Source organism: Pinus tabuliformis, chromosome 3_1 (assembly GCF_031772625.1).
Source record: "Pinus tabuliformis cultivar Carrire ecotype Pingquan chromosome 3_1, CPIR1, whole genome shotgun sequence".
NCBI lineage: Eukaryota > Viridiplantae > Streptophyta > Pinopsida > Pinales > Pinaceae > Pinus > Pinus tabuliformis.
The window spans coordinates 325324208-325342761 of NC_142301.1; the positions used below are offsets into that span (position 1 = coordinate 325324208).

The 18554-nt window shown below is 37.2% G+C and overlaps 1 protein-coding gene across 3 annotated transcripts in view; it reads left to right on the forward strand.

The window, feature by feature from the left end:
* The window catches only part of LOC149187086 (uncharacterized), a 347335-nt gene that overhangs the window by 69816 nt on the left and 258965 nt on the right, over positions 1-18554 (forward strand). The gene's annotated exons all lie outside the window — the stretch shown is intronic.

The window sequence follows — 18554 nt, forward strand, 5'->3', positions numbered from 1 at the left end:
AACGAGAAGATTATTTAAGGAGGCTTGAGGGTCATTTGGAAGACACACAGAGAGTTGATTAGTTAGATTGAATTGCTGAAGCTAGAGGCAACACAATGATTTGTAGTGATCACGCAGTGAGGGGCAGAGGGAGTTTTGGTTGGAGGATCTCTTTGGAGCTAAGAATACTCAATAGAGAGGCAAATAGACACACAAAGGAGGCAACGCATGTCATACATCTGCAACACAAAGGACTTTGTTTTGAAGTCACGGTGATACTTAAGTGGGAAGCATTGCTAGAGCACATTCCTCGCTAAGAGGGAGTGTTGATTTCTGGTAGCATCGGATGTGCTCTAAGTCTCAAATTTTGCAGGGAGGCTTGGGCACATGTATTCAAAAGAACTCAAAAAACGTTTTGGGAAATTCCACCCGGAGACAGTTTTATTAAAATAATTAATTATTTTTAATGGGTCCCTAAGTTTAAACTTAGGAAATTAAAATAATCAAAGGGTATTAATCTAACTGTGGGTGTAACTTCTCGAAGAAGACGAGGATCAAACATAAATGTTCTTAGCCATTAATTAGCTTCTAATCTGGGCCGTTGAATGTCAACGAGGACATTATTTAAGGAGGCTTGAGGGCCATTTGGAAAGACACAGAGAGAGTTGATCAGTTAGATCGAATTGCTGAAGCTAGAGGCAGCGCAGTGATTTGTAGTGATCACGCAGAGATGGGTAGAGGGAGTTTTGGCTGGAGGATCTTCTTTGGAGCCAAGGATACTCAGCAGAGAGTCAGAGAGACGCACAGAAGAGGCAGCGCAGAGGGCAAAGAGGGTGACACAGAGCCAGGAAGGGCTCACGCAGGCCCCACGCAGAGCCTCCCACGCAGAAGTCCGAATTTGTTGAGGAGGCTGACGTTTCTGAGTCGGGAGGGTTGGAATCAGCTCCAGAAGGCAAATCGATCTCTAGCAGAGTTGACGCTGGGCCAACGCAGGGGCAACGCAGAAGTAGTCGGGGACTCATTGGTTCAACTGCCGGATCAGCCGGGACTTGCAGTGTAGAGTGAGGTAATCTCACTAATTTCTTCTGCCGAGTGATATTCTCTGTAACTGGATTGCCGGGAAGGCATCCAATAGTTGTATTCAGAAATACTTCAGCTTAATAATAAAAACCCTCAGATTTGCTGCACCGGTTTTCCCGCATTGGGTTTTTCTGGGGATGTTTGTCCAAAAATAACTGTCATTTGTGTGTATCTTTCTCTATTGCCCAGTTTCTTGTTTCAGTGTATTATGTAAATGGTGTAGGCTGCAGTGTATGTATTTCAATGTTTGCCATAGGAAACTGCAAATAACTTGTTCATGTAAATCTAACAAGTAGAAGAAATATCATCAGTGCTACAATAGGAATTCTTGGGTTTAAGGAATTTTCACAGCGCAGAGGGCAAAGAGGGTGACGCAGAGCCAAAAAGGGCTCACACAAGCCCCACGCAGAGTAGCGCAAAAGTTTGAGTTCGCTGAGGAGGCTGACGTTTTTGAGCCGGGAGGACTGGAAAAGGCTTTTGAGAGCAAATCGATTCCCAGTTGAGCTGATGCATGGCTTTAGAGGTTGACGTAGGGCCCACACAGGTGCAATGCAAAAGTAGCTGGGGAACTCGTTGGTTCAGCTGCCGGATCAGCCGGGACTTGCAGGTAATCTTACCAATTTCTTCTGCCAAATGATATTCTCTGTAACTGGATTGCCGGGAAGGCATCCAGTAGTTGTATTCAGAAATACTTCAGCTCAATAAAAAAATCCTTAGATCTGCTGCACCAGTTTTCCCGCGTTGGGTTTTTCTGGGGACATTTGTCCAAAAACAACTGCCATTTATGTTGTATCTTTCTCTATTTTTCAGTATCTTGTTTCGGCATATTATTTAATTGGTGTAGGTTGCAGTGTATGTATTTCGATGTTTGCCATAGGAAATTGCAAATAACTTGTTCATGTAAATCTAACAAGTAGAAGAAATATCATCAGTGCTGTAGTAGGAATTCTCGGGTTTTAGGAATTATCACACTCAAGTTGCAGATCCGAGTGCTCCCAAATAGGTCGAGTTTACTTGCTATTTATTGTGGTTTGTCATTGTACTTTTGAGCCGATATGAACAGTAGGCAGACTGACTTATAGAAAATGAAGTTGTCGCCGATTTAGAAGAGCTTGAGGCTGACTTGATGAATGGAGGGTTCAACATGACAAAAATAAATTTCTTTCTATGATACAATGAGCCCAGGGAGGGTCCTTTTTATAATAATTTTGACTTTGACTTGGTACAAAAATCCTAGAGCACTCAATGGGTGCTTTGACCTATTGACCATTGACCTATACTTCAGTAAGTCAATAAAAAATTCGTTTTCTTTCTTTTGACAAATATATTACATTATGACTTAAGTACAATTATGAAGACCGCCACTAGTTACATTCTTCAACAAGCACCACCTTGAAAGCTTACATCGTTGGAGCACAGACATGCATTTTGGCCATCTGGAGACCCATGAGACCACATTTTGAACCCAAGATGCAATTTGGGGGCCTATAGAAAGTGATTGACAAAAATGTGAAGGCCAACCTTTACATCCCGATATTAGAGGGCTTCTACACTTCACTTGACACCCTTAGCCCTCAAAGCATGCCCTAAAACTAACTATGCATGGATGACATCAACACATTCTTTCCTACGACTCACACGTGTGGGAAACCATTTGTGTCTTGTCATTGACTATAAGGTTGACTTGTGACCTAACTTCTTGTTGCATCATTATTTTATTGTTTTAGGGGGCATTAGGCCAAAATTAACTTTGTGACTCCTCATATTAGTAGAGGAGACATCATTTATTGTAAATCATCATAACAACTTGTGTAATTCAGCCTCTTGAGCTAATTCAACCTTTTTTCCTTGTGGAGAATTCAGATCTATGAATGCATTTTGACATTTGGAGCTGATTTGTTTATCTTTGGAGCTATCCTTTGAATCAAATGGATGGATTCTCTTTGCATGTTATCTTGTAAGTATACCTGTTGTTGAATATCTTTTTACTATTCTAATGTATGGAATATGTTGAATCTAGGGTTTGCTATTTGTGGCCTCATTTGTTGAAAATTTATTGAATGCTATCTAGATGCCAATATTGCATGCATTACTCATGAATAACAGGTGAATGAATAGCTTAGTGGTGATCTTTTACTAGCTCTCCCATGAAAATTCCATTATCCATTGCATGGATAATTGCTTGAGTTTTGATGCTAGGTCATTAAGATTTCAGCTTCCTTAGAAACTTTTTGGCTGTTCTATCAAATCATAGACTGCTTACTCCCAAGGAACAAAGCACTGTTTCATTTTGTTGGTAATCAAACACATGTCTTATCCATAAATTCTTCTCTTTTTAATTCGGTCCCTTTAAGGTCAAGCTCACTAATTAGGGCTTGGTGCGAATCCCTAGGACAAAAATATTTTTGGCATTGAAGAGCCTAAACATCAAGAGGAGCGTATTTGCCGCAAAATATTTTGTTTTGGTGGGCATCCACTTCAAAAACAGTTGGACCAACTGGTTCAATCTGGTCTGGTCTAGTTTTCATAACACTGATCCCAGGAAGTGAGCCATTGTAAGTCTTGAAATTATTTAAATGAAGCACTGATTTGAAGGGCAAAAATATTTGTGTGTATGTGATTATGAGATTGGTGCTTAATTTTGCCTCCGTTTTTATATTTGTTAAAATACTAGCTGTGCTTTTATTCAGTAGATTTGCATAATAATTGTTTTTACTACAATGAATTTGCTAGGTAATAAATTGCCAAGTTGCTAGGGTTAGAAAATTAACATGGTATCAGAGCTTAGCCATTGAGTGATCGATTATTGAATAACTGCACATGGGCAGTTGCATTCATACAGGGGTCACATGGGCTAGGTTCATCTAGACACAGACCAGTGATCGTACAAGGTGGAATTGGTTGTACGATAGTTGTTGTACAATATGGTTGATTAAAAAAATCATGGGGTGAGGCTATATGCGATAGAGATAAAGGCCAAATTAAATATAGAGGAACCGATTCGTACAACGATTGGTGGCCAACAAAGGAAAAGTAAAAAAAAGGAAGGGTGGTTGAAAAGGGAGACATGGTGACAAGGGGTGTAGAATAAAGTAAAAAAAAAATAAGTAGCTACAACCGCCAACATCCATAGCCATTGAAGTGACTAACAGGGAAATCGAGTAGAGCCGCAAGACAAATCTTGTGGAATAGTCGATGAAGAACTGTCAGAGAGGTCGACCACTAGCGCAAAGTATCTAGTTGTGGGAAGTTGTGAAACTAGTCATTAGTCAAGTTGCACACAAGCTGATGAGAGCAGTGAGCCATCGACAAAGGATCCATGTCGCATGGTCAAGAGAACTACGATGGGAGGGTATAAGAAAATTAGTCGTGCGCAAGAAAGTTGAGCCGCCAAGCAATAGGCAGAGATAGCTCCGCTACCAAGACGAGTACAACCACCAGGGTTCGTAGCCAATAGGGACGCATGGGTTGTACATAATGTATGATGTATGGAAGTATAGCCATAGGGAGTCTAGCTGCACATAGAGTCAGATCCATACAACCAAAGTCATAGGTTCACGAGGTCATATGTATTAACGTAGAGATTCATACAATAGAGTACATGATTGTAGAGTGATAGTGTAGACTGTACAACAGAAAGATTTTTTGCTATAGAGGTCACAATCAGATTTTCTGCAGAAATTAGCGATAGTCAACATGAACATATAGAGGGAGACTGTACCAATCAAAGATTTGGAAAAATAAAATCTTTTTGGAGTATTTCAAAGGACCAAAACACATATCCATTGAAGTTCTTTGCAGATCTATAAACCAACAATCTTTATTCTTGTGGGTGCTCCAAGGACTTAGCACAAGGCGAAATTATCAAATCTAGAAATGGCAGCAACCAATCTTAGATTTGAGGATTGTTTGGATGGAGCATCAAACTTCCTGCCTTGGAAAGCAAGGATTCCATGCTGCTGAAGGAGAATGACCTTTGGGAAATTGTGGATAAGAAGGTTCAATCGCAAAAAGATCCAACATAGTTGGAAGCCCACGAAAAGGACATTAGAGCTTTGCATTTCATCATGGATGTCGTGAAGGATAATTTTATCTCTCACTGGCTAGAGAAGAAGACAACTAGAGAGATGTTCAAGTCTCTAGTGAACTTGTTCTAGGTGACAACATGAACAGGAAAAAGATCTTGACCAACAAACTTGGATCCTGTTGTCGCACAGATTGTCACGACAATGCTCAGACCGGGGGCTGTCACCCTGATCCCTGATCTCTCCGTTTAAGCCTGTCTCCCGCGGCTAAGGGGGGTAGACCCTATAGGAAAATGGATGACCAACTGTGAATCAGTTGGGTTGGGAGACACGAAGGACAACCAACACTAAAATGATTTTATTAAGTTAATAGACCAGTGCCTTATGGAGTTAATGATTAAACGATTACTTATCGAAAGTTGCAGGAATATGAACTTTATAATTCCATGATTAACAATCACTTATAAGCGATGTAAGATTTTCCACAAATGCACAACGCCTTAACGATGATCCAACAATTAAACTTCAAGAAAAATTAAATGCTTTAAAAGATCATAAAATTTAAATGCTGGCCGCCACCACTTTCACATAGCCAACTTATAAATAAACATTAAATGCACTTAGCTATAGAAAAATATCACAGAAAAGACAACAAAATGATTTTTCATTTTTTTTTGTTAAGCTTTTTCAAAATTTTTTAATTTTTAAAAAATACATATATATATTTTTTAAATAAAACTAAACTGAAATATACATCTAAATTAAAAATTAACCCAAAACTGCCTTTTTTATATTTTTTTATGTTTTTATATTCTATGATTTTTTTTTTAAGTAAAAACAGAACAAAGCTAGACTTAAAAGAAAATGAAACTCAAATTTATTCTAAACCTAACTAAACAAAAGAAAATTATTTTTTTTTTAATTAATTAATTAATTAATTAATATATATATATATATATATATATATATATAAACTATAGAGAAAGTAAAGTTAAATTTAAATCTAGAACTAAAATAAAAATTTATTAAATCTAGAACTAAAATCTATTTAAAAGAGGATTTTTTATTTTATTTTATTTTAAAACAAAAACTAAAATAGAAATAAAAATTAAGACCAAAGTTAAATGTAAATTTATGTCCAAATCTATAACTAAAACTAAAGCTAAAATTTAATGAATCTAAACAGAAAAAAGAACTGATGTCTAATATTTATAACAAAATGAAAATATAAAAAAAAAATCTAAATCTTAAATAGACCAACGCATACAACATACAGGACCGTAAGCCAAACTAAAATAAAAAAAATCAAACTAATGCAAATGAACGCTGAAAATATCGTGTTTGTTCAGGTGGCTGCGGGAAACGACTGCGAAGAAATGGAATGAGTTTGGACGCGAGCAGAGAGAGCTGGAACAATGGCCAGCGGGTGGTTTCGATGGCATGCAGGAGAAAGGAGGGCGAGGCAGCGTGGAGCAAAAATAAAACACGCAGTTCTGTTTGTGTTGTTGACTGCAGGTTTGCGTGGAGAAGAGCTGATGGACAGCGTGGGAGCTATGAGGAAAACGTAAGCTGGAGAAGGCTGTTGCGTAGGGTGATAAAAAATGAGGGGAGGATGTTTGCAGGGATTGGCGCGGATGGCAGCGTTGGGTGCTGGAATGAATACGCAGAGAGGGATCGAGTATTATCTGCGTGGAGAGATGGGCAGCGAGCAGATGGAAGAGAGCAACGTTACAACAAAGGAGAAGAAGAAGGAGCTGCGTTTTTATTTTTATTTTTATGCAGATTTCTGGCACCTGAGGATAGCTGGGAAATTTGAAAAACGATTTTGCAGTCCTTGGAAAAATATTCCAAACTCCAGAAGCTGATATCAATGAAACCGATGTAAAATTTCTTCCGGACCTGAAAAACAATTGAAATTGAAACCCTTAGACAGCGAAACGGCACAGATAAACCTTGGAAATCTTCAGAAACCCTGCAACCTGGAAGGAAAAATCACCCAAAAATGATATGTGCATAAAACAAAAACTGAAAACCCTAAACCCAGCAAAAAAATTACAGTATTTACAAACTGAAAGCTCTTAAGAAGCCAGATTTATCAATAATCACAGTAATATTATCAGAATTTAATTTTAATGTAAAACGCTTCAGAAAACCCTGCATGCATTCATAAAAAATATTTCGAATGATAAGCCCGGGATCAAGAACTGGCTGGGCTCTTTCAGAAAACACAACCCGGGAGTTGGCTGGTTCAGCCGAGAACTTCCCCTAACGCCCGGTAATCTAAAAAAAGGATTTCCTGCACAGCTTAAAATCAACCATTAACATAGAAGGAGAAAACAATAGTGAAACCCCGATCAAATGGAGATACCTGCCACTATATTTCAGAATCTAAACTATTATTCAAACCCCAAAGATCAGACAAGATACTTGTGCCTAGATCAATCTTCATTAAGCTATCATCAATGGCTGAAAATAAAATTATGCAGAAAAAAAAAGAACAATCTTACAACATTTTCAGAAGAGTAACACCAGCAAGATTTTTAACCCCAAAGTCTTTCTTTATTGGCACCAGAAAAAGTTTACAAGAGAGCTTCTTCAGCACAAGACTCCAAGATCCAATGATCTCAAATGACCCCTAGCACCCTATTTAAAGGAAAAATTCCCAACAGCTAGTTCGAGTGATCCACGTCAAAATGATCTCGACCGTCGATGAGGATCAAGATATCTCTTGATCTCATCCGTCGAATTTTTAATGTATTTAAAAAATTGAAATTCTGCATTTATTTACTCAAAATATTATTATTTTATTATTTTTAGGTTTTTTACTTTATTTTATTATTATTTATATTTATTTTATTTTATTTTATTTTATTATTATTATTATTTAATTTTTTTTAATTTTTAATTTATTTTTAAATGGATCCTTGAACTTAGCTTTTGGGAAAATCACTTAGGACCTAGTACTTAGGACTTATGAGGGGACTAAAACATTTCTTAACCCTCAAGACACTTTACATCATGACTTTTACAACTTTACATCCCAAGGGGGGAAAACCCATTTGACATAGACCCTCAAAAACCACCCAGTTCTGCGACACAATTATAATCTAACAGATTAACACACTAGGATTCTCCTAAGATTCTAATGACAAAATCCATTTCGGCTTTGGGGTTAGGCTAAAGGAAAACTTTGCCGATCATGGATCGGTGAGACGAAAAACCTTCCGGAACGTAGATTATCACTTAGAAAATTAGGTCCACCTAGGCAATTTACATACATGACTCATATCTGCTAAGATTATTTACAATTTATACATGCAGACTGGGTTTACAACATAAATTGATCAAGCTGTCGATGACTGTCGAATGGCACAGACATGTCGATCAAGCGCTACCCTTTTTGCAAAGAAAAGGGGGTGTACTGCTATGGGTAGTTGACCGGTAGTGGTCAACATCTGGCTCTACTTGGGGACACGTTGCTGCACTGTAGGAATGTGAGAATCCAGAATTTGCATCCACGCAACACACAACAGAAATAAGTAGCGTCCATTCAAAAATCATCATATAACATTTAAGCACATAAAAGATAGAAGCTCTTTAACTATGAAAAGTAAATCTAATCTAAAACAGAAATGAAATGCTGAAATGACAAGGAGTAGGGTTAGAAATACAATACAAAGGATGCCCCATGGCATCAGATGTGTTCAATATAGTGTATATTGAGCATTTGCCTGCTTTCAGGCAAATCTGTTGGCTGCTTGTCGGATGTGCCATGTCCAATTCTGCATATGGTAGGACTTTTTCCTATCCGAAAATCAAGCTGCTCGCGGCCGTCTGATGCATCAAATCTTCTTTTCGTTTTCTTTCTCTTGTGCCTTTTCTTTGTGGCAGGCTGTATTAATGACGACGTGGAACTTTCTATTTCATAGCCCTTAGATGAAGTATGTAAGATATGTGTGACATGTCTTTCCTCATCTTGCATCTGATCTTTATCGTTTTTAATTTTATCTGGATCACCTTCAATTAACCACCTTTCAATCGAACCTATGACATCCTTATAGTAAGATGGAGCTTGTTGCAGTGGATGAGAAGGCTCTTGATCTATTGATGTTTCCTGGTTTCCTTCATCTTCCGACCGCTGTTGAAACTTCTGAAACTGTATTTTAATGGCATCTATCTGACTAGAGTGTTCAACCTTTATAGCACTGATTTCCGTGGCATGGTCTTCTTCCATGGTCATCAAGCAATGCTGCATAGAGTTTATCTCTTTCTTATGATTTGCTTGCATGGTCGTCATATTTTCCTCTAAGCTTGACATCTTGCTTTGCATAAAACTAATTTTTGTGTCATGATTAATCTTCATGGCTTCAATTTCCTTACTATGTTGATTTTGCATGATCTCCATCTCCCTATTACGCTTTTTCAGGTGAGTGCATAAAGTTCTCACATCATTGGCATAATTAGTTTGATTTATCTCCATATTTCTTACCAGTAGCAATAGATCTTGTATAATTTGCTTATAATCTTCCTTTTCATTGTTAACATTGTTTTTACAATTTGTTTCTACTTTTCCACTACAAGTGGATGGCAAATTTTGATATGAAGCATTGTCTTGAAATCTTTCTTCGACAGCTGAACCTTTTATAAGATTATTTTCATTCTGTTGCACGATTTTAGGGGCACAGGGCGAGCTATCTGGATCACCATATCTATCTTTAAAAGCATCGACAATGTCTTGCAAAGAAATGAAGGAATCTTCAGGACAACTATTAAACCAGTTAAAAGCATCACCCTTTAAAGAATGGACAAATAGACGCATCTTGACATCTTCGTGATTATATTGAGGAAGTCTACAATATATGATCATTACACAAGTAAATTTGTTTAAATGCTGTCTAACAGCGACTGAATCACCACCTGAGAACAAAAATAATTTAGAAATGGCCTCTTTCGGAAAATCATGGAGATTATCAGTAAAATGACATGGTTTAAATGAATAATCCATGATGAATAATAAGGGATCAAATGGATGATAGAAAGAGATTTCTGCTCAAGAGAATTAAGAGATGAAAGAAGTGGAGTCGCCACTTGAAAAATGAATCTAATTCTAAGATCCAAAAAGCAACCAACAAATAGATATGAGGGAGGCTTCTTGTCTGGGAAAAATAAGAAAATGGAGTGGAGTCGCCACCCAAACAAGAAATGAATCGAAGAGAAGTTGCTGATATGACGAAAGATAAGGTGATGAAAATATCAAAATACGCCAAAGAATGTTGGCCGTTTGACAGGCTAATGAATGGCATAAAAGATGAGATGACGCCAAAAAATGCTGAATCTGCCAGCTCAAACGTGAGATGAGAAAGATGAGAGAATGATGAGAAATGAGAAGATGAATGTCGAATAAACCAAGGACAGAAAAAACTCTGTCCTCGGCAACGGCGCCAAAAAATGTTGACGTTGCCGGCTCAAACGAATGAGAGAAAGATGAACGATGAATGATAAAAAGTCGTTGAAACACCGAGAATAAAGTGTCCCCGGCAATGGCGCCAAAAAATGTTGTCGCACAGATTGTCACAACAACGCTCAGACCGGGGGCTGTCACCCTGATCCTCGATCTCTCTGTTTAAGCCTGTCTCCTGCGGCTAAGGGGGGTAGACCCTATAGGAAAATGGATGACCAACTGTGAATTAGTTGGGTTGGGAGACACGAAGGACAACCAGCACTAAAATGATTTTATTAAGTTAATAGACCAGTGCCTTATGGAGTTAATGATTAAACGATTGCTTATCGAAAGCTGCAGGAATATGAACTTTATAATTCCATGATTAACAATCACTTATAAGCGATGTAAGATTTTCCACAAATGCACAACGCCTTAACGATGATCCAGCAATTAAACTTCAAGAAAAATTAAATGTTTTAAAAGATCATAAAATTTAAATGCTGGCTGCCACCACTTTCACATAGCCAACTTATAAATAAACATTAAATGCACTTAGCTATAGAAAAATATCACAAAAAAGACAACAAAATGATTTTTCAATTTTTTTTTTTTCTTTTTGTTAAGCTTTCTCAATTTTTTTTTTTTTTTAATAAATAAAACTAAACTGAAATATACATCCAAATTAAAAATTAACCCAAAACTGCCTTTTTTATATATTTTTTATATTTTATGATTTTTTTTTTTAAGTAAAAACAGAACAAAGCTAGACTTAAAAGAAAATGAAACTCAAATTTATTCTAAACCTAACTAAACAAAAGAAAATTAATTTTTTTTTTTAATTAATTAACTTTTATATATATATATATATATATATATATGTTTAAACTATAGAGAAAGTAAAGTTAAATTTAAATCTAGAACTAAAATAAAAATTTATTAAATCTAGAACTAAAATCTATTTAAAAGAGGATTTTTTATTTTATTTTATTTTAAAACAAAAACTAAAATAGAAATAAAAAAATTAAGACCAAAGTTAAATCTAAATTTATGTCCAAATCTATAACTAAAACTAAAGCTAAAATTTATTGAATCTAAACAGAAAAAAGAAATGATGTCTAATATTTATAACAAAATGAAAATATATAAAAAAAACTCTAAATCTTAAATAGACCAACGCACACAACATACAAGACCGTAAGCCAAACTAAAATAAAAAAAATCAAACTAATGCAAATGAACGCTGAAAATATCGTGTTTGTTCAGGCGGCTGCGGGAAACGACTGTGAAGAAATGGAATGAGTTTGGACGCGAGCAGAGAGAGCTGGAGCAATGGCCAGCAGGTGGTTTTGATGGCGTGCAGGAGAAAGGAGGGCGAGGCAGCGTGGAGCAAAAATAAAACACGCAGTTCTGTTTGTGTTGTTGACTGCAGGTTTGCGTGGAGAAGAGCTGATGGACAGCGTGGGAGCTATGAGGAAAACGTAAGCTGGAGAAGGCTGCAGCGTAGGGTGATAAAAAATGAGGGGAGGATGTTTGCAGGGATTGGCACGGATGGCAGCGTTGAGTGCTGGAATGAATACGCAGAGAGGGACAAAGTATTATCTGCGTGGAGAGATGGGCAGCGAGCAGATGGAAGAGAGCAGCGTTACAGCAAAGCAGAAGAAGAAGGAGCTGCGTTTTTATTTTTATTTTTATGCAGATTTCTGGCACCTGAGGATAGCTGGGAAATTTGAAAAACGATTTTGCAGTCCTTGGAAAAATATTCCAAACCCCAGAAGCTAATATCAATGAAACCGATGTAAAATTTCTTCTGGACCTGAAAAACAATTGAAATTGAAACCCTTGGACAGCAAAACGACGCAGATAAACCTTGGAAATCTTCAAAAACCCTGCAACCTAGAAGGAAAAATCACCCAAAAATGATATGTGCATAAAACAAAAACTGAAAACCCTAAACCCAGCAAAAAAATTACAGTATTTACAAACTGAAAGCTCTTAAGAAGCCAGATTTATCAATAATCACAGTAATATTATCAGAATTTAATTTTAATGTAAAACGCTTCAGAAAACCCTGCATGCATTCATAAAAAATATTTCGAATGATAAGGCCGGGATCAAGAACTGGCTGGGCTCTTTCAAAAAACACAACCCGTGAGTTGGTTGGTTCAGCCGAGAACTTCCCCTAACGCCTGGTAATCTAAAAAAAGGATTTTCTGCACAGCTTAAAATCAACCATTAACATAGAAGGAGAAAACAATAGTGAAACCCTGATCAAATGGAGATACCTGCCACTATATTTCAGAATCTAAACTATTATTCAAACCCCAAAGACTAGACAAGATACCTGTGCCTAGATCAATCTTCATTAAGCTATCATCAATGGCTGAAAATAAAATTATGCAGAAAAAAAAGAACAATCTTACAGCATTTTCAGAAGAGTAACACCAGCAAGATTTTTAACTCCAAAGTCTTTCTTCATTGGCACCAGAAAAAGTTTACAAGAGAGCTTCTTCAGCACAAGACTCCAAGATCCAATGATCTCAATGTCCCCTAGCACCCTATTTAAAGGAAAAATTCCCAACAGCTAGTTCGAGTGATCCACGTCAAAATGATCTCAACCGTTGATGAGGATCAAAATATCTCTTGATCTCATCCGTCGAATTTTTAATGTATTTAAAAAATTGAAATTCTACATTTATTTACTCAAAATATTATTATTTTATTATTTTTAGGTTTTTTACTTTATTTTTTATTTTTTAATTTTTAATTTATTTTTAAATGGATCCTCAAACTTAGCTTTTGGGAAAATCACCTAGGACCTAGGACTTAGGACTTATGAGGGGACTAAAACATTTCTCAACCCTCAAGACACTTTACATCATGACTTTTACAACTTTACATTCCAAAGGGGGAAAACCCATTTGACATAGATCCTCAAAAACCACCCAGTTCTGCGACACAACTATAATCTAGCAGATTAACACACTAGGATTCTCCTAAGATTCTAATGACAAAATCCATTCCGGCTTTGGGGTTAGGCTGAAGGAAAACTCTGCCGATCATGGATCGGTGAGACGAAAAACCTTCCGGAACGTAGATTATCACTTAGAAAGTTAGGTCCACCTAGGCAATTTACATACATGACTCATATCTGCTAAGATTATTTACAATTTATACATGCAGACTGGGTTTACAACATAAATTGATCAGGCTGTCGAATGGCACGGACATTTCGATCAAGCACTACCCTTTTTGCAAAGAAAAGGGGGTGTACTGCAATGGGTAGTTGACTGGTAGTGGTCAACAGATCCATTTAGATGTCAAGATATGATCATGCTATCAATTACTTCATGAGGATCACCTAGACATGGGATCAACTTACAACAATTGGGAGAAAATGGAGGACCGAGAGCCTGTAAATGTGGCATTGAATGGTTTTCCCAAGTCATGGGAACCATTTGTCAAAGGGATCTGCTTTCGGCAAAAGCTTCACAATTAAGAGAGGCTTTGGGATGATTGCATCCAAGAAGAGACTTGGGAGGAGTTTGAATCCAACAGGGGGGAGATGGAGAGGAGAACTTGGCTCTAATTAATATGGCCAAGAAGGGAAAGGGGAAGAGTTCAAAGGGTAATAATGAGTGGACAACCTCTCAGCCATGGAAGAAGGAGTTAGAGTAAGCCCAAGTGCTTCATTTGCCATAATAGTGGGCACTATGCATCACAATGCCTATAGAAGAAGGGAAGGGGAAGTCATAGTAAGCAACAACATCAACAGAGGTTCAGCATGAGGAGTTTGAACTTTGAAGCGAAGTTTGAGAAGGACTTCTCATTTGTCTCTTGTTGATCTACCAACACCATCAGCGGGACTGCCTGGTACTAGTGGTGCATCACGTCATATGACAGAGGCGTGGGAGCTATTTAGTAGTACGATGAACACTGACTCATATTTATTTGTGGAGCTTGGTAATGAGGCGTGGGTATTCAGTGAAGGGGGTTGGAACTGTTACCGCTCAAATTGTATGTTAGAATGGTAAAAGTTCTAATCCACACCATACAATCCAAGTGGAACCTTGTTAGGTCAACCATTATCATCTCAACAACCTACCTTTGCCTCTTTAGGCCAACTCTCCTTCGACTTCAAAATTGGCTCCCCTACTAGGATCACCAAGGCTAAGTAAAGAGGTAGCCTTAGTAAAACAGGATTTTAGGTTTTTTGTGAAAGAGAGAACAAAAGGTGGAGGGACATGAAGATCAATGCCAATATCCATCAAAGGGCTATTGAGTGAAGAGGAATCAAGTGACGAGATGAAATCAAGATGAAACCCTATTAAGTCAGGCATTCAATGTTTATGGATTAGGGCAAGTTGTTAGAACCCCATAGATAAATTAACCCCTTGGCTAATCAAGGAAAATCATGAAGTCATGGCCCCACTAGAAGGGAACCCACCATGAGGAAAGCCTTCAGCCACAAAATCGACTATGGCATGAGATAGGATCAAAACCCTTGCTAAGGAACTCTAGAAGTGTGGCCTAGCAAGGAGGATTAATACTTACCCGAACCAACAAAGGAAAGCATGTGAGAAAAGATTCTAGACGTCTTCCTTCCATGTGACTATGTAGCCCCTCAATGGATCGACCTTAGTAGCCTTGTGGTAGTCTTGAACAATCACAATAATGCCTTTAATGATGTAGAAGAAATAACCAAGAAAGAAAAACTTCTAAATCAAAAACATTCGCCACATAGATAAACCCTTAACAAAATTGCTCCCAAAAGATATTTCCATTAAGCTCCAAGGAGAGGAGTGTTCTCACAATCCAACCATGAGTACAAATGAGGAAGCTCTCCTCTATTTATAGAGTGAGATCTACTCCCTTTACAATAAAATATCATTATTTGATTTAATTCCTTAGATCTAACCTAAGAAAACTAAATCTAATTAGCTCCAAAAATTAAGTTAACTAACACAACAAGAAAATAAAGTGGTCAAGCCACATGTACAATGATTTGATGAGTAAAACCCTCAAAAAGAGGGGTCAATCCACCCAAGAAGAGAACAAATGGTCCAAGATGCCAACGCCTAGCCTCCAAAGGCTCCTTGAATGGTGCAAGTGGTCAATGTTCACTTGAAGATGCCCCAAGAATGGTCCATAGTCAATCCTCAAAGCATGGTGGAGTGTCTTCAAGTCAAAAAGTCTTCAATGTCCTTCCTTTTTTAGTGCAATGACCTCATGAAGATTCCATGAAAGGGGCAATGTCATCATAATAGCTAAAACATTGAAGTGATATAATGGTCAAACACCTCTAATTAATCCTTCAAATGAAGGCCCAAGGTCATACCTTGAGTCAAGGCATCTCCATGACGCAAGCAGATGATTTTTTAGGTCAAAATTTGGGTCATAAAACCCCAAATAGATAAAATGATTGAAAACTATAAGAGATCAATATTCATTCCTCATCACTATTCTCCAAGATACTCTTTCCAAGGCTAAACTGTTAGTTTTTGTAGCATCAGATGTGTTTTAGCCTTGAAATTTTGTGGAGAGGCTAGAATACATGAGATCTCCAAAACCCAGAAATCGTTTATGGAAATTCCACCTAGAAATGACTTAATTAGATTATTAGTCAGTTTTTAAATATTTCCTAAGTTTAAACGTAGGGAATATGACTAATTAATTAGAATTAATTAAGTCAAGGTGTGAATGTTCTAGAAACTCACACGGATCGACTTCAAGTTAATCCTAGCCATCGATTAAGATCTAATCTTGGCCATTGAAGTCTCAACAGAGGATTATAAGAAGAAGTCGATGGGCACTTGGAGAAGACACTTGAGCAGTTCGATTTCATGAGCAGATCGATTTCCAAAGTAGCAGCAGTCAGTTGCTGAAGAGAGAGCCTGTAAGATCGAAGCAGTGAGTGAGGGGTAGGGACAGTGATCCAGAGGAAATATTTTCTAGATCCGGATAGGCAGCAACAAGTGAGTAGAATTATCCTAGAGAGGCAGTGCTGAGGACTGTGATACTTGATTTTTGGCTCTTCCTTCAGATCTAGGACATCACTTTCCTTGAAATCAAACTTGGAAACTTCTTCAAAAAGACGACTATATTTGTTCTTGTCAGTTAGGCCTGCATATTTGGTCTTCCATAATTGTCTATCCTTGACTGGTTTTATCACCTTTAATAGGAGGAGTAGGGCCTTCTTTAACGATGGCTATTTCATCACTTTCTAGGGGATGTCCAAACTTTTCTCCAACGAGTCTTTGGCACTCAAAGAGGTTCTTGATATTGATGTTTGTAGCTTGGGTACATACTTGTGCACAGCCTATGTGTATAGACATGCAAGAAGTTACCCATGATCTCCTTAGAACACTTGCTCGAGTGTGAGCAAGCTGCTAATGTAACTTAGACTAATTTTTTAACTTAGGAAAATCACATAATTATTATGTTGGCCAATTGATCTAAAGAAACTTAGGAAAAGTAAATTATTTTAGTTATTATGTTTTAATCTTAGCGATTGATCTCAAGGGAGGTGAGATCTAATCTCGTTTGTTAATCACTTTGGAGATTAGGGTTAGTGTTAGGGATTTAGCTCAATATAAAGTTATAAAAGCAAGGCTAGGGAGATGGGAAAGACACACAATACAACAACGCAAGATTGAGAGAGGCTTCTTAGTGAGTGTGTTGTGTTCAAGGATGGGGCAATAAGGAGATCCATATCAACCAAGGAGGGTTGATCGGTTGGATCAGATCCATTGTTGTATGTAATTCCTTAGTTGGGCCATTATCCTAGGAAGGGAGCCCAAGTAGCAACTCAGGTTCCTTGAATTTCTCCCGAAATTCCCTACTACAATTCTCCTCACTTCTCTTTAGTCTAGTTGAGCCTTTTGCTCTTGAAGAAATTAGTTCCTCCACAACTATGTGTCTTCACCTCTCCCTTAGGCTTATTTTATAATTTGATTGAGCCAAAATCCCTAACCCTAATCTCTTAAATGATCAATGGCTAGGATTAAATCCTATTGGAGCAATGGTTGAAATTATATCTAAGCCACTTAAATAATTTTATTATTTAATTCCATTTTATAATTTTATTATTTATGCTAACTTTGGCCTAATAGTCCACAATAATTAATTAGATCAATTATTGTACTTTTCCTAAGTTGACATTAGGAAATAAATCATAATATCACTTACTCCACCAAGCAATCACCTAAAGAGGCAATCAAATATCTTGTATTTGCTAAGACACCAAGCCTATGTAGAAGACCTTTCGAAGCTACAAAATCAACAGCTGCACATTCGCACTAGCTTGAAAATTGACCACCTTATTTTGGCTCCTCGACACCTAGAAATAGGAGACTTTTGAAAAGCATTGCCCTAATTTTGGAATTTTTTGGATAATGTGTGAGATCTTAATATTTCCTGAGAGGCATTGTTGGGCTGGGGATGTAATGATGATGGAAGAGTCACCAATTTTTACAGTGACCTAAGTCACTCCTTTTCCTTTGAGTAGAACAAGGCTTTGATAAAGAGCACAAGCCTGTACATTGTTGTTTGTTGATGTACCCAATCACCAAGCAAATTCCATGTCTATCTGTTCTTAGGGCCTAAAAATAATGTCCCTGCATTTGCTACCCCTTGTTCTTCATCTATGTTGTTAATAATATCAGTGATTTGTGCTCTTTTGTCCCACCTTGATATAAATTTTTCCTTGAAGAGTTTACATTTTGTATAATTATCATGTTCTCTATGAGCATAGTTCTTATCTAAAGAATTTCATGTAAGAGTTCAAAACTGTAATGATTTTGATCCTTTTATCACTCTAGATGCTATGTACGTTTATGTCAATTGAATTATCCATTTGTATGTGGATTCTGAGCTGTTAGTTGTATTATTTTACCCTGTTTCTACTTGTTTTGATTGAACTATTACTTAACAATTGCATTGTAGCTACCTTATGCTAAAAAATTTACAAAGAAACCAAGCAGTTGAAAAGTGAGTATAAAGGTTTCACAACAAAATGGGAAACTAGAGAA